The sequence below is a fragment of the Lycium barbarum genome, chromosome 1 (assembly GCF_019175385.1).
Source record: "Lycium barbarum isolate Lr01 chromosome 1, ASM1917538v2, whole genome shotgun sequence".
NCBI lineage: Eukaryota > Viridiplantae > Streptophyta > Magnoliopsida > Solanales > Solanaceae > Lycium > Lycium barbarum.
Window position 1 is genome coordinate 42522182 of NC_083337.1, and position 21962 is coordinate 42544143.

The 21962-nt window shown below is 38.6% G+C and overlaps 1 long non-coding RNA gene across 1 annotated transcript; it reads right to left on the reverse strand.

The window, feature by feature from the left end:
- Window positions 1–14613: 14613 nt before the first annotated feature.
- LOC132635242 (uncharacterized) lies at window positions 14614–19526 on the reverse strand. Its single transcript, XR_009580476.1, has 2 exons — window positions 19388–19526; window positions 14614–15308 (listed from the first exon to the last, which is right to left on the reverse strand). It is a non-coding gene; the product is annotated as an uncharacterized LOC132635242 (long non-coding RNA).
- Window positions 19527–21962: the final 2436 nt, after the last annotated feature.

Below are 21962 nucleotides of genomic sequence, written 5' to 3' on the forward strand. Positions count from 1 at the left end.
GTCATATTTTCCCTTCTTTCTTTCTCTATAGCATAGACATTCAAGTAATTCAATTTGTAAAATTTTCAGCAGAGTTTCCTCTTTACTTCTTACTGCCTCATTCTTGCACACAGCCTAGAAAACACATCCAGTGCCTCACAGGGCGATCACAAATACTCGTAACATCCAGCTCGAGTTCTTATATCAAAGTCAATCAATATTAATAAGGCCGGAAACATACCTTTCGGAGGTCAATTCTCATCAATTACCTCATAGCGCAATAATCAACTGCTTATGCACAATCAAAGCATTTAGGGTTAGAATCAGGGACATCACATCCTATAATTTAGCTCTACGGCACGATCTAAGATGAGAAAGAAAGGTTTATCATTCCTAAATGCCCTGCAACCTCTTGTTTATAAGTGTGACGCACTTCACACCCATAAATAAGACTCTACTGGACACGGCTTGTAGACATACCCTAGGACGAACTATTCTGATACCACTTTTGTCACGACCCAACCGGAGGGCCATGATGGGCACCCAGAGCTAATACACCGAGCACCTCTAAACATACAACTCATAATCATTTTTGGGTGGACCATTAAGATAGCTCGTGGATATCATAAACTGTAAGGACATATATCACAACATAACGACACATCTCTATATAATCTTCAACAATTATGCCCATCGTCACCCGCCGACAAGGCTACTAAAATATTATACAATGATATGAACCGGTAGGGTTATGAAACGTCTAACTGTACACACATGTCTACGAGGCTCTACATAGAATACAAGTGACCATGAAGACCAATACCAATAGACTGCAGCTCCGAAGTAAGTAGAGTGCTCCTGAGAATCCGCTGATAAAGCACCTACGGATCTGATCCATCTACCTGTCTACCTGCGGGCATGAACACAGTGTCCACAAGAAAGGATGTTAGTACGAATAATGTACTGAGTATGTAAGGAATGAATAACAACATACAAGAAAGATAGAACATAACATGAGATAAAGAGATAACCTGCATATATGATTGCCTCTTGAGGAGAATACCATGCATGCTTAGCCTTTTAAGAAAAACATTTTTCATACATACATAACATAATATCATTATTAGCCTGCGTCCGGGGTAATCATCACTCGCCGCCCACTAGTGGTATCAAGCTCGGCCAATTAGGCCCAGAGTTATCATTATGCATCAGCCGCCCACCGAAGTGGTGTCATGCCCGGCCAACTAGTCCGGGTGTAATCATACATAACATAAGCATGCATGGGAGCCCAATCAAAAGTTATAACTCTATCGGAGTGACGTAAGGTCGGTAATTTCTGATTTTTATTATGAAACAATCATCATCGCTACATCTTACCTTGAATGAACAATTATCATAAGGTGAGATCAACAACAATGAATAAAATCAAGGAAGTCATGAAATAAGCTTAATAATCTTATAATAGCATCAAAACTGTAAACTTTGGAATCTCTAGAAATGGGATCATCATCATCAACATCATTATCATCATGGAACATACTTATCTTTAGCATCATAAGGAACTCTAAGAATCATGAACTTCTAGCTTTTGGGAATAAGGATATTAGGGAAAACATGTATGGGTTTATAAGAAAAGAGTCATGCCGTTAGAAAGAAAGGGACTAGCCTTAACATACCTTTTCGGTCGCCTTAACTTTAACTACTTAACGCTTGTCCTCCCAAGCTCGTAAATCTACATTCAAGAGAGTTCATACCACTGTTAGGCTTATCGTCATATGCTTATCTTAAGTCTTCAAATTAATTCCTTTTAAAATCTACCGAAATTCGGACAACATCTCCCCTGTTTATATCCCTAGCCCGAAATCATAATACCAACAAAACAAAAAAATAGCAATACTATTATCAACAACATCATCATCAACACCAATATACTCCATAAAACATCCCACACGATGTTTTTCCCAATTTCTCAACCAACCATAACAATATCCACAATACCATAATCAAAGAATTATATTCAATTTAATCCAAAATCTCCTTTCAAATTCATTCTATAGTCATCATCTTCACTTTAATACTTTGCAACTTCTCTACTATGATTCTCTTCTTTTATAGGACTTGCTAAACCTTCAAATCAATTTAATCATGAGAAATAAGATGGAGAACATACCTTATACTAGAAGAACTTCACCCCACTCAACTTCTTCCAAGACTAAATTCATCATAACATTAAGTAGCGACAAGAATAATCCTTCTCCATGAATTAGCTTGGGTTTTTGGAGTTTGATCCTCTTTTGTAATGGTATAGAATGTTTTGGAATGGTGGAGAACCTTCAAGAACACTCTTATAATGGAGAGAGAAGTGTGGGAGATTGTAGAGAGGTGTGGAGATGTTAGGAGATTTCTAGAGGGTTGTGGAGTTGAAGAAAAATAAATAAAATGAAGTGTAGAGGCCCTTTTATAGGTGCCAAGCTCGAATTGGGGCTGGGTCACCACATAAGTGGGCTTTTGAGTGAGCTTCCTAGATTTTTTGCACAGGTTCGTATTCCTCTGGTTGTCTCTTTTAAAACACCCATAACTCCCTACTCCGATGTCGTATTGACGAACGGTTTGTTGTGTTGGAAGCTAGACTTGACGAACTTCATTTTAGGCTTTTGAAACACCTCAAAGTTGACCCAAAATTTCTGTCCAAAATTCTACCAATTTTTTTTAAATTTTCGACAAACCTATTTTCTTCGATTTGCTTGGTCCCGAAATCTTCAGAAACTCTCCATACATGATATTTATGATTAATCATGCTGGATAATGGTCATGTCCTTTGGTTCCAAAGTTGTACTTCCCGGTTACGACTTACAAGATCATAATTCATCCTTTATTTCTGTTATATCCCGTATTTTGTACATTCGGATAATTCGAGATAATTGCGGGAAGTTAAGGGCAAGGCTATATTTTTGGCCTTGTTTAGCACACAAGTTGTTCATGACAGGTTTGATGTGGAAATATTAAGAAAGACTAGGGGTAAAAAGGGAAATTCGCAAGATGGCTCATAGAAAATATTGAGGAAGGCTAAGGGAAAATTTGAAAATTTGAGAAATAATTTTTCATGAATTGCAAGACAAGAAAAAAATATAATCTTGCACAAAAGGGGCCAAGTGGGCCGTCCAATAGGGAGTGGGCTTAAGCCCACATGGAGGTTAAATAAATAAGTCAAAAGATGACTTATGGAACACATTTTATCGTCTTTTATACTTGGAAATTTCAAGAAACTTGGAGAAAGAACAAGAGAAGCCTATTCGGCCATGGTGAAAGAAAAATTGAGGTCCAAAAATCTTGCTCAAAAATTATTTTTCTTCTAGCAATTTAAGTAATTGGAAGGTCCTCAAACATGGAGTAGTTGTTGGAGCAAGTAGATCATTCTTTGTTGCAAATTCACAACCAAAGCCAAGTGAGAAGTTAAGGGACAAAGGTAAGATTTAATCTTCTTTTATATAGTATGGATGGTTGTGTATGTTGTAGTATGTAGAAAATGGGTGAAATTCATGAAAATATGGATGTTGGTTGTGGCCGTGTATATGTGTGTTGTGTAGGAAGATGAGTCAATTATTTTATCTAGTATTTTGATTGTTGTTGTTATGGATTCTATGTTAAGAAAGAAAGTTTAATGATTCTAGTGAAGTTGTATTGGTTGGAGAGTTGCTTTAGAAGTTAATGTGATTTGAATATAGTTTTCTTGTAATTATGGAAGACAATGTTGTTAGTGTGTGGATTGTTGGTGTAATTCATGAATTTGAAGGAAGAAAATGTGTCATTATTGTTCTTGTTGCATTTTGGAGGTTTCGGGTGGTATTGTGCATTGGTTGGGTTGTTTTGGTCATTGCGCGGATTGTTTGAAGTGTTCTTGAGTCTTGTTTGTAAGGTCTTGGTCAGGTATTTGAATGTGTGAGCATTTATGTTGGCTTGATCGTATGGTTGAATTGAATACAAATGAAATGCCGTCGAATTATGAGGAAAGGATTGCTAGTGTTAGAATGCGTTTGAAATAATTGTTGAAGTTGAAGATATGATTGTTGGTATTGTTGTTGATAATTTGGCCGAGTTGAATTCTCGGATTTGTTGTTGATAAATTTTCCGAGTTAGATTCTCGGGGATGGTATATTTACAGGGGAAATGCGGCCGAAATTTCGGCAGATTATAAATGAATGTATTTGGAAGACTAAGGCAAGTGTGTGATGATGTGTTTAATGATTGTGTAATCTTCTTGAATGTAGACTAGCGATAGCGAGCTTGGACAAAAAGCGTAGCTAATAGGACGTGGAACAGGTATGTAAAGCTTACCTTTTCTTTCTTTTGGCATGTCCTAGAGCTAAGTAAGCTATGATACTTATCTTGGGGAAATTCTATTCTTGATTCTGAGCTTGTTAATGATTATTATTCACTTCTTGATGTGAGTATACTTAGTATAGCCGAGCTTATTGTATGATTGAGTAACGAGAAAAGACTAAAAGAGTTCTGTAAGTGGTATTGTCCCTAACTTTCGTAGACGGTCTCGGATTGCTTGAAGATGGTTGTAGAGGTTCCTAAAATGAATAACGTTCATAACCTTCATGTGCTAATTCGGATTGTTTGGGAAATGCTCGTAGAGGTTTCTATAATGAATAACGTTCATAAATCTCATAAGTGAACTCAGATTGTTTTAGAAACGTTCATGGGAGGTTTTATGATGAATGATGTCCATAACGATATTTGAAAGCTACTTGGTATGATTGTTGCTTTAATTTTCCAAAAATAGCTTCTGAAACGCTCATAACTTTTTCATACTAAGTCGGATTGACCCGAAACTTGTTTCTGAGTCTTCAGGCGTCAGTAAGTATACGTATACATCGAGTCTTAAAACTTGATTTATGCGCACTTAGTTTCCCATTACTCTGTTCGGCCATAGGGTTGTTAACTTTCTTATACTAACTCGGATTTACTTGAGACGTGTTTGTGGTTTATTAATGATTTCAAGAAAATTAGTTTTGTACTAAAGGAAACATAAAGTCGATTTTCAAAACCACTCCGAAGGGGGTGCGAGATTTTATTATTTAGATTTTCAAAACCACTCCGAAGGGGGTGAGAGATTTTATTATGTAGATTTTCAAAACCACTCCGAAGGGGGTGCGAAATCTTACTATTTGCTTTATTTACGATTTTATGTTTACACTCCATAGCGGTATCTCTTTGTATTGATATTTGTGGATTGTGTAGTGTAGACACCATCATTAGTATTATGTCGCAAGTGGCATGCCCGAAGGGGCCAGGACCAGTATTATTATGTCACGAGTGGCATGCCCGAAGGGGCTAGGACTATTATTATGTCGCAAGCAACAAGCCCGAAGGGGCCAGGACTAGTATTATTATGTTGCAAGCGGCATGCCCGAAGGGGCCATCATTATCATAATGCCGGACGCGGCATGCCCGAAGGGGTCATCATCATTATTATTATGTCGGGACCGGCATGCCTGAAGGGGCCAGGGTAGTATTATGTTGGAACCGGCCTGCCCGAAGGGGCCATCATCATTATTATTATTATGTCAGAACCGGCATGCCCGAAGGGGCCAGGACTAGCATTATTATGTCGGCGGCATGCCCGAAGGGGCCATCATTGTTACTACGCCGGAAGCGGCCATCCAAAGGGACTATTATGATACTATATTCACATAGTGTATTCTAAAATTTGTGCATGATGTACTTATATTGTGTATGCTAGAATTTGTGTAAGGCACTACATGGCATGGTTCAAAATGTTGTTCCAGGTAGCTCCCGGGTTGTCTCTAAACTGGTTACTGTTACGCCTTTCCTTGTTTATGATTCAGTGATGCTTTACATATTCAGTACATATTCCGTACTGACCCCCTTTCTTCGGGGGCTGCGTTTCATGCCACGCAGGTACACCCAGATGAGTAGAAAACTTTGCTAAAGGTGTTCTAGCGGGATTGGCGAGCTCCATCTCAGTTCGGAGTGTTGCCGGGTCAAAGTACTTATGTCGTGGTATTTTGTATATGTTAGAGACTTTGCAGACAGTGTCCTGTGAATAGGGCGTCGAGAAGTGCGAATCATTTGTAGATGTTAAAAGAGTACGTATTTTCAGATGACTTCAGTTGGTTTAAAGTTCGTAATTGATCGAAAGTTTTCATAATATGTATAAAGACAATGATCTCTATTTGGAAAAGTTTCATGTTTTAAAAGTTTTTGAAATGACATGTTTTGGTAAAGCAAACATTTAAGGGTTCGCTCGACTCTGATGAGAGTCGGGTGCCGATCATGCCCTATCAAGATGAGGGTGAGACAATTTCGTTGTTACGTACTTCCCATGGCTTGTACCTTCCAAAACTTCATGGGACGTCTCCGATACTCTATTAATACGGTGAAGTATGTAGCATGCTCATGCTCTGAAAGTGAGAGGTGTGGCAGAAGCCTTTTAGATTTTTAAACTTCTGGACTCAGCATGATGCATTCAAAGAAGTGATGATGTAGAATTGGAGAACAAATTTTCTTGGAAGTCCTTTTCAGCTTTCAAATTGAAGTTGAAGAACATTAATCATGCATTATCTGAATGGAGTAGGGGTACTGTTTACCCCTTAAACAGGTAACAGTTTACCCCTTAAAAAGGTAACACATGAATTTATACGCGGTTAAAGGATACGTGGTGTGACATGTTTATAAAGTAATGAAATAAGCAATAACAAGCAAAGATTCGTAAAGAGCAAGAAAAGAGATAGCCTTGATTGATAATTGAGGGGCACAATTAATTGGTCCGGTTTGGAGCCTTTTTGTCTCGAACCCGAGCCAATCTTAAGAGAATTTGAATAGCTTTAGTGATTATAGATCTAAGAGTATGAAATATGTGGGTAAAACGAGAATCCGATGCCCTAATGAGAGGATTCACCTCTGTATTTATAGTACAAGACTTAGAGTTATACATGGTAACTAAATCTATTAAGAAGATAATGATCCCAACGATCTTGAGCACCTCAACGGATGATAGCGTGATGATCGGTGCAACGGGTGGCGAGAAATCCGTCACAGGTCAGATTTCCCACATTTGAGTAAACTAGTCTCCTTCTAGATTATGATCCCTCGGGTTTTACTCTATTCGACTGGTTGGACCTGCACCGACATTACATCTCAAAGGCAACTCATATCTTACTCCGACCTTCTGTCGACGGACCAAAACATTTTACCCCAGTTTATACCGTATACAGATAGTCCCTCCATTTACTGGTGGAAAGAATTGACTCCGGGGAATGAATTTGAACAAAAAACGAAACTGAACTATGGTGGCAACACCGAAGGTCCAGCTCTGTCGTTTGAAAAGACATTCTTCAGTCCTGCACTCTGCACGATATTGATCGCTTATTATTACACAACTGAAGCGATCAACGGTGGAAACCGTGTGACATCAGGACTTCCAACCTTTTAACTTCCAATCTTTTTTGTATAAAAGGTAAGTGCTTCATTCTCATCAGCCATGCACTTAATTTCCTTACACATCAAAAACCCTAAAGAGAAACCCTACGTCAGAGCTTTTGAAAGCCCCTTTCAACAATGTCTTCTATTCCTCTGTAAACTCAATCACCTGCTAATCCAGCATCGCCATCTCCTCATTCACCACAATCCCCAATGGCTGCTTATAGTTTCAAAGAAGAACTCGAGTTTCTTGCCGCTGATATTCTCCCCGCTGGCTTCAAGTACCAAAATGACTGTAAGGTTTCAAACCATCTTGAATCTGTAGCGAGCTTTGAATCGTTCGTTGACGCTGCCACTATCCTTAAGGTTCGGGATGATGGTAACTAGGTCGCCGATATCGACGTCGTCCCAGTTGGTCATGGGAAAAGAATCAACCATCATGTCACAGGTTACTCCCTAGTTTACACATATCCTTTTACAATCAATTATTCTTTCCTCGTTCCTCAGGTAATAGAGGATTTTTATCGTCGTTATCGAATTTGTGTCGGCCAAGTTGCTCCGCAAGTTTGGAGATTGGTGTATTGTGTCAATCTTTTGGCCAAAATAGCCAGAGTCTCTTTTACCCTTGACTATATTATTCATATCTATGTTCCACGAGTCATCGTAGGTGGCCTAGTGTATCTGTATCCTCGTGGGACATGATGTCTCATTGACCCAGAGGATGACTATGATAGAGGCTGGCTACACCGATTTGTTATGATTCAGATGAACCAACTCCATCATTCTCTATCTGAGCCTTTTCCCAAAGCGTGGAATCCCACTCTGATTTTGGTCGAATCAGAGCTTATAATCAGAATTTCCGATTGGGTCGTCGCTTTCTTAGACGTTCTCATAAACTGACTCTTGGAAGCTGTGTTCACAAGCATCATTCCACTGAAATTTAGCTGACTTTTGGGTTAGCTTCGTCAATGGGGATGAAATAGAGGAAAATCCTTCTATTTTTCGTGAAATGTGTCTCTATAATGGCTCAATTGAGGATCTTCGTATTGACGCTCTTTCACTTCCATATTCAGAGACAAAACTGTGGGATTATTAATATCAATTCCTGCACTACCTGAATCAATTAGACGTACTCCAAGATTAGCTAGTTAGTGGAGCTCATGAATCAATTCTTTCTTCTCCGAAGGAACTTCACATAGGCTGCCCATTGACCGGTGGCTAAGCGCATCAGCTACTACATTTGGCATTCCAGGGTGGTATAAAATACTCACATCATAATCTTTCAATAATTCTAACCACCACCTCTACCACAGATTTAACTCCTTCTGTTTGAAAATGTATTGAAGACTCTTGTGGTCTGTATAGATATCAACATGCACACCATACAAGTAATGTCTCCACATCTTTAGTGCATGAATAACTGCAGCCAATTCGAGATCATGAGTTGGGTAGTTCTATTCATGTTTCCGCAGCTGCCTCGAAGCATAAGCGATGACTTTACCGTGCTGCATATACACACATCCTAACCCAACACTGGAAGCATCACAATATACAACATAACCATCTGGCCCTTGTGGGAGTGTCAAGACTGGGGCTGAGGTGAATCTGTCCTTCAACTCTTGGAAGCTGCGTTCACAAGCATCATTCCACTAAAATTTAGCTGACTTTTGGGTTAGCTTCATCAATGGGGATGAAATAGAGGAAAATCCTTCTACGAACCTTCTATAGTAACCTGGCAATCCCAGAAAACTACGGACTTCTGTGGGCGTCGTAGGCCTTGGCCAAGTCTTCACCGCTTCAATTTTCTGAGTATCAACTCGAATGCCATCATCTGAAATAACATGACCTAAGAATGTCACGGAATTCAGCCAAAACTCACACTTTGAAAATTTTGCATACAATTCTCGAGTTCGAAGAATTCCAAGAACAATACGTAAATGGTCTGCATGTTCTGATTCTGTGCGAGAGTATACCAGAATATCGTCAATGAATACTATTACGAATAAATCCAAGAGAGGCCTGAATACATTATTCATCAGATTCATGAACACTACCAGAGCATTAGTTAACCCAAATGACATCACCCAAAATTCATAATGGCCATATCTCGTTCTGAAAGCCGTTTTGGGAATATATTCTTCTCTAACTCTCACTTGATGATAACCTGACCTCAAGTCTATTTTGGAAAATCACTTAGCACCCTGTAATTGATCAAATAAATCATCAATTCTTAGAAGAGGATATTTGTTCTTTATCGTCACCTTATTCAACTGCCTATAATCGATGCACATTCGTAGGGAGCCATCTTTCTTTCTTACAAATAGGACAGGTGCTCCCCACAGTGATGAACTGGGTCTAATAAACCCCTTCTCAAGCAAATCTTTCAACTGTGCCTTTAGCTCTTTCAATTCTTCCGAAGCCATTCGGTATGGAGGAATAGAAATAGGCTTGGTATCCGGCAACACATTAATAGCGAAATCAATCTCTCTTTCCGGAGGAAGGCTTGGAGTTCATCTGGAAATAGATCTGGAAATTCATTCACCACCGGAACGGATTGGAAAGTTGGCGACTTTGCTTCGGTGTCATGAACTCGGACTAAGTGATAAATATAGCCCTTAGCTATCATCTTTCTTGCCTTAAGGTAGGAAATAAACCTACCCCTGGGAGATGCTGTGTTACCCTTCCATTTAAGCACGGGCTCTCCCGGGAATTGGAATTGAACTGCTTTCATTCGGCAATCAACATTAGCATAACATGAGGCTAACCAATCGATACCTATAATCACATCAAAATCTAACATTTCCAGCTTAACTAAATCAGCTTTAGTCTAGCGGTCGCATATCACAATTACACAATCTTTTTACACTTGTCTATCTATCACGGGATCACCAACCGGAGTAGATACCTCAAAAGGTTAAATTGGCTCGGGTTTCACCCCAATACGACCAGCAACATACGGAGTAGTATAAGATAGGGTAGAACCCGGATCTATCAATGCATATACATTATGGGAAAACACGGATAATATACCTATGACCACATCTGGGGAGGACTCAAGATCCCGTCGTCCGGCTAAAGCATACATACGGGACTGAGTGGCACCTGAAGTAGATGCTCCCCCTCTGCCTCTACCTCGACCTGCTGGGATCTGGGGAGTCTGCCCTATTGGGCGCACTGAAGAGGAACCAGCTGCTGATCCTATGGGTTGAACCCTAACTCTACGACTTATCGACAGTCAATCTCGCATCATGTGCCCAACCTGGCCACAGGCCTAGCAAGCATCTGAGCCTTGGCGACACTTTCTGGAATGTAATCTACTGCACTGGCTACATTGCGGTACTGGGGGTCTTCTCTGGCTATAATCTCCTCCAAACTGAGAACCTGAAGCTCTCGAACTCTGACCCTGTCCTGAAGGAAAAGAGCGATCAAATCTCCTACCTGCAAATCGTGGAGGCGCACTAGTCGCCGACTGGCCTGAGTGTCTAGAATATGCCTGCCTTGATCCCCCTCTATAATCACTACATGCCCTCATAGATCTGGACCTCTTGCTTTGCCCTCTATCAATATCACGATCACCCCTTTACGGATGTTGTTTTCCTTCTAAATTCTGGGCATTGGCTTGAATGCGGGAAATATCCATCCCATCTTGCAACGAAGCCGTCAAGCAGTCCTTGAATAAATGTGGCCCTAATCCACTCACGAATCTGTGCACTCTATCCCCCATGTCAGCCACCATAGTCGGGACATATCTAGCCAATGAATTAAATTGAAGACTATACTCCCAGGCACTCATATTTCCTTATTTTAGGTTTAAGAACCTATCTGCTCTAGCTCGGCAGATCACGGGTGGAAAATAGTGGCGGACAAAGGCATCTACAAATTCTTGCCAAACGGGAGGAGGCGCGTTCTCTTTTCTTGATGATATCCAATTATTGTACCATAATACCGCCACATCTCGGAGTCTATAAGATGCCAACTCCACAGATTCAGTTTCGGAGGCATGAATAATCTTCAATGTTCTCAACATTTCATCAGTAAAACTTTGCGGGTCTTCATTCGGCTTTGACCTAAAAAACTCCGGAGGATTCAAACTCATGAAATCACGGGCTCTAGTACTAGCGGCCCTGTCACTTGAACCTGAACCCTGCCGCTGCACCTAGGTGGCAATTAACTGCGTTAATAGATGAATAGCCTCGGTCACTTGTTGACCCGAAGTAGCCGATGGAGGAACTGGAGGCATAGGAGCTGGAGCTGATGTCCCTTCCTGTTCTTCTAAAATAGGTGGAGTGGGAGAAGTATTAGATGGAGCCTTATTATGTGATTTGCCTTCTTCTACATTCATTGGCGGCTCTCTTTCTACCCGCCTTTTCATCGTAGTCTTGCCCTTCTGGGCGGCTGTAGCTTTTCCCCTTGGCGGCATTTCTGAAATCATAGCACACTATTAAGGAGGATATAATCTTATAACACAGCTCTATCGCACGATCTTTTAAGATGAAGAATGGTCATTTTTCCTAAATGCCCTGTAGCCTCCTGTCTATAAGTGTGGTGCGTAACACACCATAAACAAGACTCTACTAGACACAGCTCGTAGACACTTCCTAGGACTGAACTGCTCTGATACCACTTTTTTCACGACCCGACTAGGGGCCATAACGGGTACCCGGGGCTAACCACCGAGCACCGCTCATACCATTACCCATCGTACTTATCAAGCGTTCATTTATTAATCTTATACTCAAATCATAGGAAAACCATTTTTCACTTGGAACATAATTACCTTTATTTACATAAGCCCTTCGGCTATCAAAATAATATACATATAATAAGGACATTGTGAGGCCATACTACCCACACATAAGTATCTACGAGCCTCTATTAGAGTACTAGATATATGGACGGGACAGGACCCCGTCATGCCCAAAACATATACATACACAAAAGAATAAATCAATGGCACCTCCGGAATAATGGAGTGCCCTCGAGTCAGCTGATAGCTCCTATGAGTCTGGATCACCTCCCGGTCTACCTGTGGGCATGAACACAGCATCCAAGGAAAAGGACGTCAGTACGAACATTGTACTGAGTATGTAAGGCATCAACAATAATAGTACATCAATGAAATAAGATAGCATCAAATGAGGAGCAACCTGTAACTGACAATAAATTATAAAAGAAATAATGCATGCTGGCTTACTCCATAATCCTCATCATATCATGTATGCATATATGTATAAACTGCCTGACTATATAGGTACGATGTGATAATCATTAGCCCACGTCTAGGCCTCCCGCGTCCGGGGTACCATCTCATGCCGCCCACTAGTGGTGTCTACCCATGCCATCTAGACATGGTGTATACACTGCTCGCCTTAGCGGTGTCTGCCCGGCCATATAGGCGCGGTGTAATATCATCATCATGTACTCGTCATATTGCATGCATAGAACTCAAAGACAACTATACTTTATCGGGGTGACATAAGGTCGTGAACCCCCGAGTCCATTGTGGAGCATTCATAAGCATTCTGCCTCACCTTGAAGGAATTAGCATATAAGGTGAGTGTATACAATAAACAGCATCAATGGATTATAGTTAACATCATTAGCTTTGTGGAAACATCATATCGTGAACCCTAGAATCTTTGGACTTAAGTTTATCATCATCGTGTTTATAATATCTCTTATCTTTAACGCATATGGCTATGCATGAACATCGACTCTTAGTTTTTCGGAATGTAGGAAATTCATGGAGAAGGAGGGAAAATCATGCCATAAGATTCATGCCTCTCATATTATTGTTGTCTTTCTTCATTGTTTATGCCTCTCATACTTAGTACAATATTCGTACTGACGTCCGTTTTCTTTGGAAGCTGTGTTCATGCCCACAGGTAGACAGGGAGGCGAGCTTGATCCAGATTCTTAGGAGCTGTCAGCTGATTGGAAGCACTCCATTGTCCGGAGGTCCTTATGATTATTCTTTTGGTATATATGCATATTTTGGGCACGACGGGGTCTTGTTCCGTCTATGTATATAGTATGTCAGTAGAGGCTCGTAGATACGCAGTGTGGGTTAGATGGTCTCACAAGATGTTATCATATGTATATATATATTTTTGATGGCCGAGAGGCAAATGTATATAAAGCATTTATGTTTCTATATAAAATATGTTTTTCTATAATTTCATGCACAAGTTGATAAAAAGGGCATTAAATGAGTAAGATGAGTAGTAGACCAAGCGGCGCTCGGTGGCTAGCTCCGGGTACCCGTCGCGGCCCCTAGCTGGGTCGTGACACGGGCAAGATAAGGTCGGTCACCATTACCATCCCAAAGGATACTCATTTCATCTCCTGATACTACTAAAAAAATGCTGAAAACCGACCAAATATTTGATATTTTCGACCTCACGAGGTCGGTTTCTGGAAAAAAACAACCTTAAAACTGACCTCAAAGGTAGGTCAGGTATGGGCAGGTCGCAAATAATTAGCGACCTCATGAGGTTTGAAAAAAGAAACCACACATGGTCTGTACATGATTCGTCCGAAAGAAAGGAAAATTAACATACCGACCTCATGTGGTCGGTATATTAAATTATTACTTTTTCAGTAAAAGCATTAACGACCACATGAGGTCTATAAATTATATTAATTTTTGTTTAATTTTTCAGGTTACCAACCTCGTGTGGTCGGTATATTGAAATTTTATTTATTTATTTTGTGTTACCGACCACATGAGGTCGGTAATTATAAATTTATGAATAATGTCAATCATGAACCGAGCTCATGTAGCCGGGTTCTTTAAAATATGGATAATGATACGAACACAACAGACCTCATGTGGTCGATTTCTTTAATATGTGGAAAATGATATGAACACAACCGACCACGTGAGGTCGGTTTCTTTAAAATATGGAAAATGAAATTAAGATAACCGGCCTCATGAGGTCAATTTTTTGAAAAACAATTGGCAGTATTCTGCTACTTTTGTAGTTGCTCACCTGCCAAAAATGAAAATCAATTCTATATTTAGCTAAAACCAGCTCAAATAGCTGCCAACAATCCAACAAGCACATATAATAACATGCTACAACCTACACTACATCAAATTCAACTCGAAACTACTTCAAAGTTGAATCAAAATGTAATTCAACATTCACAAAAAACATTAAAATACTTCACCCTTTGCAAACATCCACAAAACATTATACTAGTCTACATTAAGTTAGTCTACAACATCAAACTACTTCAACATTCACAAACATCCACCAAACACTTTCACATTTTTACAAATCAACCAAAAAATTCATAAGTTAGTAAGACACTTAAAATTCAACCATGCCGTTGTGTGTTTGACACGTGCTCTCAATCATCATCACCACTACTTGGCTCATCTACAAGTTGGTGTTCTTGACTAATCTCTCGATGTCATGACCTAGATCGAGAATGTGGAGGTCGGCCCTTGGAGCTACGAGCATCATCAGGACAAGGGGGATCCCCCTCGAAGAAAGTAATGAGTCTAATTGAGCTTTCATACTCACAAATTGCTCATCTCTCCGTCTCTCCCTATCCTCCGCAGCCTGTAGCTTCTCATCCCTCTACCTATCCTTAGCCTCCGAGGCCTATAACTTGATAGATAGCTCAACAATCTTCTGCTCCATGGCCATAACACTCACTCTATCTGACGACCCGACATCATTAGAAGAACCTATGCCTTGCAGGGGCGATTAGAATTTATGAAATGTTCTATTTGCTACTCCATAAGTTATGCCAAACCTAGTGAGGCCACCAATAGTCGCAATCCATAATTCATTCATTTGTTCATCTGTAGGCTCTGTGTCAGGTGGAAGATTGCTGCATAACTCAGCCTGTGATTGTTGAAATTGAATCTAAAATTGAACAAGGAAAATCAACTGTTTAAATGGTAAAACCAATATAAGACACTATTTTATTGAAGGATATCTAAGTACAATTTCGAACTTGCACCCCATTTTCAAAATCTGAAATGGAAGGGAAAGCAATATGAAAATTACTATAATGATACTACGTTACTGCTAAAGAATCAAATAGAGCACACAAAGGCCAATCATTGTATTCATATCATGGCCAATCATCGCATTCACATCATTAAAAGGTGCAGAGTTCACATATATCAATTGATGTACTTAACAAATTCTTGTTAATAAACGTTTTAGACATCAACTGAGTAGAAAATGCTGTCACAATGACAACAGCTGAAGCGACTTACAGATAGGAAAAACAACTTTGAGCTGTTAAAAACACTATTTTCATGGCGAGCGGACTACATTTCAATACTTGAGCTAAAACACTATTTGATACTTCTAGCTTCATGTGATATAATACCATATTGTACAACAAAATGTTTTTTTATTTCTAGGTAATCATGGTGTTTTTATTTTTTCTTTTGGCTTTTCACTAATTTGGTAGAACTCAAAACAATTGACTTAAGTTGCATATAAGGTTTGAATTGTGTGCAATTCCAACATTTGGAAGTGACATAATTATGCTCACCTTGGATATCTTGGAACAAGGTCACTAATACAAGAAGAACCAACACATAGTAGAACTTTCACGAATTCAGAACCAGCCATTTGATAAAAACACCAGCTTCACAATCATATACTATTTTAGTGATGGAAAACAATTACTGAAGATGGACAATTTGCAGAAGTGGAGGTTCAGAAGACTGCAGTATAATGTCAAATATTTGCACAGACTAACCAGCAATTTTAAAAGAGAAATAGAGGTTCCCTGCTTCAGCCTTTTAAGTTAAGAGTTGAATTCAACTTCACATCCATGCAAAGAAGAGATGGTCTCAAAGTTTGAAAATTGGTCCTACTTTGCTAGATACCAAAACTTATTGCATGCTTGAAACAATTAAAATCTCATTAAGTCATGTTGCAAGCAAGATGTTTACATCCTAAAAAAGAATAGGTAGTATATGAACTACAAAAAACTTAGTGTGCAGAGGATGATATTACGAGATGCAGATACTCAAGCACAACAAAAACTGCATCCATATTTTCTCTCCACATAATTTTGGAGACTTGCCCTTACTACTAGCAGATCTCAAGTTTCTAAATTGTGCAAACAACGTTACAGGCTGCCATGCATGGAAGTTGTCCTCTTATCAAAGGAGAGAAATGGGTGGCTACAAAATGGATCAGAAATGAAGAACAACAGGATTAAAATCAAGCACTATTATGAATCTTCTGAGTTCTGATTTACCCAAATTTCCTTTTCATCCCATGGATATTATCAAATTATTGTTCCCCTGACTTCCTTGAAGGATCTCTTTTTTTTTTTTTTTTCAATAAAAAGTATCAGCATCCAGTAAGGATCTCCGGAGCTATAGTTTACTCAAATCGATGAAAAGTAAAGCTGGACGGGCAGCATTCAACATGTATATGACAAAGGTTTATAAAACTTTTATGGTTGGTTTTGTGCATTTCTACAATAAAGGCAGATAATTCAAGAGTGTTGGAAAAAGTAAATTTCTTCTTTGTACCAGTTTGATGGACCTGTTTTCATTTTCAATCCATTACAAATGGATTTCCCACCAAATGAAATCCTTCTTTTCTATACTTGATCAAATGATTCCTGCATATGGTTCATTTCTTTAAACACAGTAAATTTGATGTCTTTTTTCCCCCTAAATCTCAGAAGAATTAATGTTGTCAATAGTGAAGTTATAGTAACTCTTGGAGCTACAGCAGATCCACAAAACATCTTTCCTTATATGTTCACATATATCCGCTGCCAAAAGCTGCAAATTGCAGTTTGCAGTAGTACTAGTACTATATATAAATAGTTTTCTTCTCTTTTTCATATATTCATATGGAAACAATTAGAGAAAGTAAAGAGATAAAAGCAATAAATATATTACTTAACCTTAGTCAAACACTATCACATAAAATAGAACGGGCGAATAATAAAATCAAAAGAACCATTTTTATCTAGCATATTGCCATTGTAAATTCGTACACATTGTGGATCAACCAAATGTAGATAAAAGGACTAAAACAAGGTAATAGTAGTATAAGATAAAGTAACCTTAAGCATTAACCATATATATTCTATGTTCACATATATCTACTGCCAGAAGCTACAATACTAATCCAACATATCATCAAAAAGAAAGTTTCATATATCCAATACTGTCCATTATATATCTGTTGCTGATTATCAGTGATAAGCTTGACTACATATGTGAAGCAAGCAATTCAGTGAATCCCAGTTAATTTTTTTTTTAAAAAAAAGTATAAGGGAGAGATTCTTTCGGAATAGAAAATAAACCTAACAGTAACAACACTGCTCTCTTTTTAAACAACTACCTAAGCCTCGGATAAATGACAAAAAGATATTCATAGAGAGAAAAAAGAAGATATTCCATTAAGTTTTTGGAATTTGATGATGGTAGAATCACGACACTAGCCACCTTTAAGAAACAATATTACCATGATCCTAGCACATAGCAGTCTAGTTATTTTTCAGGTGAAGTATTGATATTCAATTCTGCTTTGTACTTTGCTTACGGTCGCTGGTCATACAATACTAAAGAATTGAACTTTCACTGCACAAGACATTAACAAGACTCAAAACCCCTAGAGATTAACACTAATAGAAGTGATAAAATGACTAATCGACGAAACATCTAAGCAGCAACATAACAGTCTTCATATTCCTTCAGTCTGTATTTTTTTCTGTCATTCTTTCAATCTTTCGTTGCTATTTTCTAAATACTTCTATCTCTTGATCTTATTCTTGTCAATTTTTTTGTTCTTGTTTATAGCTGCCGGTAGTGGCTACCATTAAAGAGGTAGTAGTATGAACAGAGATAAACATACGTTAAATAATAACCAGAGTTTGGGAGAGAACTAAAAGTGCACTAATATTTCAACTTTACATGAAAAAACGCCAACTTTTATAGAAAAAACACCAACTTTGTTAGCATTATGTTTGAGCTAATTAAGCTTCTCTTGTATTTAGTAATGGCCAGTTAAATAGGCTAGAATATGAATTTAATTTCCAAAGCAATATTTGTTCTATATGATGATACAAAACTAAAAAAAACAACATGAAGATCGATCTAGAATCTGGTTGAGAGATTACATACCAAGCATCTAATATATTTCTTATTTTTCTTTACTGCACAACTGCACTAAATAAAAATATATTACTCAAGAATCCACATATTGAGACCAAGTATGAGACTAAGTTTATTAATATGGTCATACGATTTCATGACAGTGAAAGTTTCATGGCCTCTAAAAGTAGCTTAGTTGTCAAAGTTTCATGGCCTATTCTAAAGTATTTGATGATTTCATATGATATGTTTGTTAAGTTTATTAATCTGGTCATATGATTTCACGACAGTGATATTTTAACATCTAAATATGAGGTAATATTACAACAAACAGAGTAAAAAAGATCAAGTCTTTATCTTCATAACATATTTTTATCAATTTGAACAAAACCCAAGTCATGTAAGAGGTAGCAATTTGATTCACAGATCCTATTAGTAATTTAATAGGAAAAAGAAAGAAATCACCAACAACTTCAAAACAATCAAATTTTGATAAAATTACAGCCAAAGTTTGTCATTATAGCCACGGGAAACCAACAACTTCACCAACAATTTAAAAACGGACCGTAAACTTTTCATTACAGCCATGGGAAACTAAAATTTTGATAAAATTACAGCCAAAATTACAACAGTAATCACTTTTCATTAATATTGATTTCGTTTAATTATAACCTAGAAGCTATAATCAACGAAGCCCACAAAAGGGAGCAAAAAACCAACGCAAAATTAACCTAAGAGAAACTATAATCAACCAAATACACTAACCCATAAAACCAAATTAGTGAGAAACCCACAAAAGAAGCAAAAAAGTAAATGTCTTGAAGAACCCTAAACTAGAGCTCAAACAATTAAAAAAATTACCTGGAATAGATGTTGGTGACGGCGTACTGGACATCGGAGTTGGTTGGGTGGCGACGGATATGGCTGGTGCCGATGTAGGCGAGGGTAGGGCGGTGGAGAAAGGGAAAGAGAGGGAGAGATGGGGGTTTAGATTTTTAAGAGTGAGAAACGTAAAAATGAGGTAAAAAAAGAAGGAGGGTTTAGATTTTTATTAAATTTACCGACCTCAATTTAGTAAATGAATTGACCAGATTTTTGACTAAATTACCGACCTCATGGCGTCGGTAACTTAAATAATTATTTTTTGACATTTTAAATTTACCCACCACATGAGGTTGGTATCTTAAATAATTACTTTTTTAATCTTAAAAGACAACGACCTCACATGGTCGCTTTCTAAAAATATAATTTAAATATTTTTAATAAAATTAAGCGATTACATGTGGTCGGTAATATAAATTATTATCCTATAAATTTAAAATATTACCAACCTCATGAGGTCGGTTTATTAATTTTTTTTTATAATATTTACTTTCAAATAAATTTCCAACCTCGTGAGGTCGGTATATTCTTTTACGAATTTTTGCATAATATTATCGGCCACATGAGGTCGGTTTATTTAAAATAAGAATTAATAAATAAATAAGAGGCCTTTATCGACCTTATGAGGTTGCTTTTTCCCGACCTAAATTGAGGTCAATTTTTGTAGGTCGAAAATCAGCAATTTTTTAGTAATGCGACCTGTCAGAGTGGCTAGCTATCTCCGACCTCTTGTGTCTGACTCCGACAAGGAGCAGATGCAGCTAGTATCCTAGCAATGTCTCTTTAATGAGAGCATGCATGCCTCCAATCGGGTAAGCATTCTATTCTCTTTTTATTTATCCCATATAATTTTTGCGGATTATTGATTCTGCTTTTGTGTTCTTTTTTCGCAGTGCGTTCTATTGCTGAATGAGGGCTTTGTTAGGGACATAAAGGAAAATGAGGATTTGCGGGTTCAATTGGATTCCCAAAGCCGAGAAACGAAGAAGTTTACAGTAGAAGGAAGACCAGCTGCAACGGATTGGTGACCCCTTGGCCCTTAAGGCCGAGCTTGATGTAGCTAACGAGGGAGACCTCCGCGCCAAAACTAACCTCGAGGCCATAGCTGAGAAACATGCAGCTCTCGGGGTTGATAAGGAGAGGCTTATCTGAGAGGCCCAAGATTTTGTCAAACTATCCGAGAAGAAGGTAGCGGCCATTGCTGAATTAAGGCGATAGTTAGATTATTTTAAAGCCGAAGCTGCTAACCTTGCAGACAAATATGGCTCGATCGAAGCTGAGCGAGCCTCCGAGAAGGAAGCCTTGATAGTGGCCCAAGAGAAGGCTGATAGGAGGGCTACAACCCTTGAGGAGCTTACAATTCGGTTCAAGGTTTCTACCCGAGACATCAACGGACTGTGTCATATAAATGCCGAGTAGACGGCCCAACTGCAGCAAGCCTTAACCGAGTGGGAGCAGGCCCAGGTTGATGCTGAAGTGGCTGATGCTCGCTCTGTATTGAAGGCTGAGTATGTGTAGTGGAATACTTTAAGGCTCACTCTGGAAGAAGTTCAGGGAGGGATCGAGGGTATTACCACTAAGTTGAGGAGGTCAAGGCTCAAAAAGAGTTCCTTGGGGATAGCTCGGAAGATAATCCCAAGGGTCCAGGTCCAACGATTTGGATTCCTCTTCGGAGGGCTAGATAGGCCCTTGGGCAAATGTATTTTGTTTTGTCTTTTGTAATTTAGCCAAGGTCGGTTTTCCCGGCCCTTCTGTATATATGTAATGAAGGTCTATAGACTTAGACCAGTGTTTTGCCCAAATATAAATTGGGCTCGAAATTGAGTAAACGTTTTTAATAAGCTTTTGCTTTAATGGAAAGCTTTTACTTTAATGGAACCAACGTTTAAGTTAAAATAGGTTCGCCGTGCACCGAGCCTTTTTCCAACCGGTGATTATATATAAGGGCCTCATCTTTATGCTTTTGAATTCAGACGTCTCGGAATCACTTCGGGCATATGGGTTGAAGTTTTCAACCTTTTGAGACTTGAAGTTTCTAGACTTGGTCTTTAAATTAGGCTTAGTTCACTTGAAACTTTAATGCCTTTATTTTGTTCGTCTCTTTTGTGACTATAGTCCCTAATCGAGGGTAGCTCGTGAGCTTTGAAGATCAACTAAACCATATATGTGAAGTACATATTCACGCACTTTCACAATTTATGTGGGCTTAAACCAAAGTGCTCTTCTCATTTCATATATTTGTATCATACAAATGATCGAGGGGCAACCAATTTGTTTTTCTGCTTTTTTCGTAGCAAATAAACTAACTGGGTACAGTTCATTTGATCGTTTGGCCCTTACAATAGATACTAGTGCAGAAATTTCAAAAAATACAAAAGGTTTGGCCTTGTTGAGTTATGTTTGGCCTCGTTGAGCTATCTCGAATCTCTCTAGGGTATGATAGTCCCCTAGAGTTTATGTTCGAAGTATGAGAAGAGAAACACTGTTCGTTAATGCTATGCAGTCCCCAGTCCTGACACTTGGTTTTTATTTGATAAGAAAGTAACACGCTGTA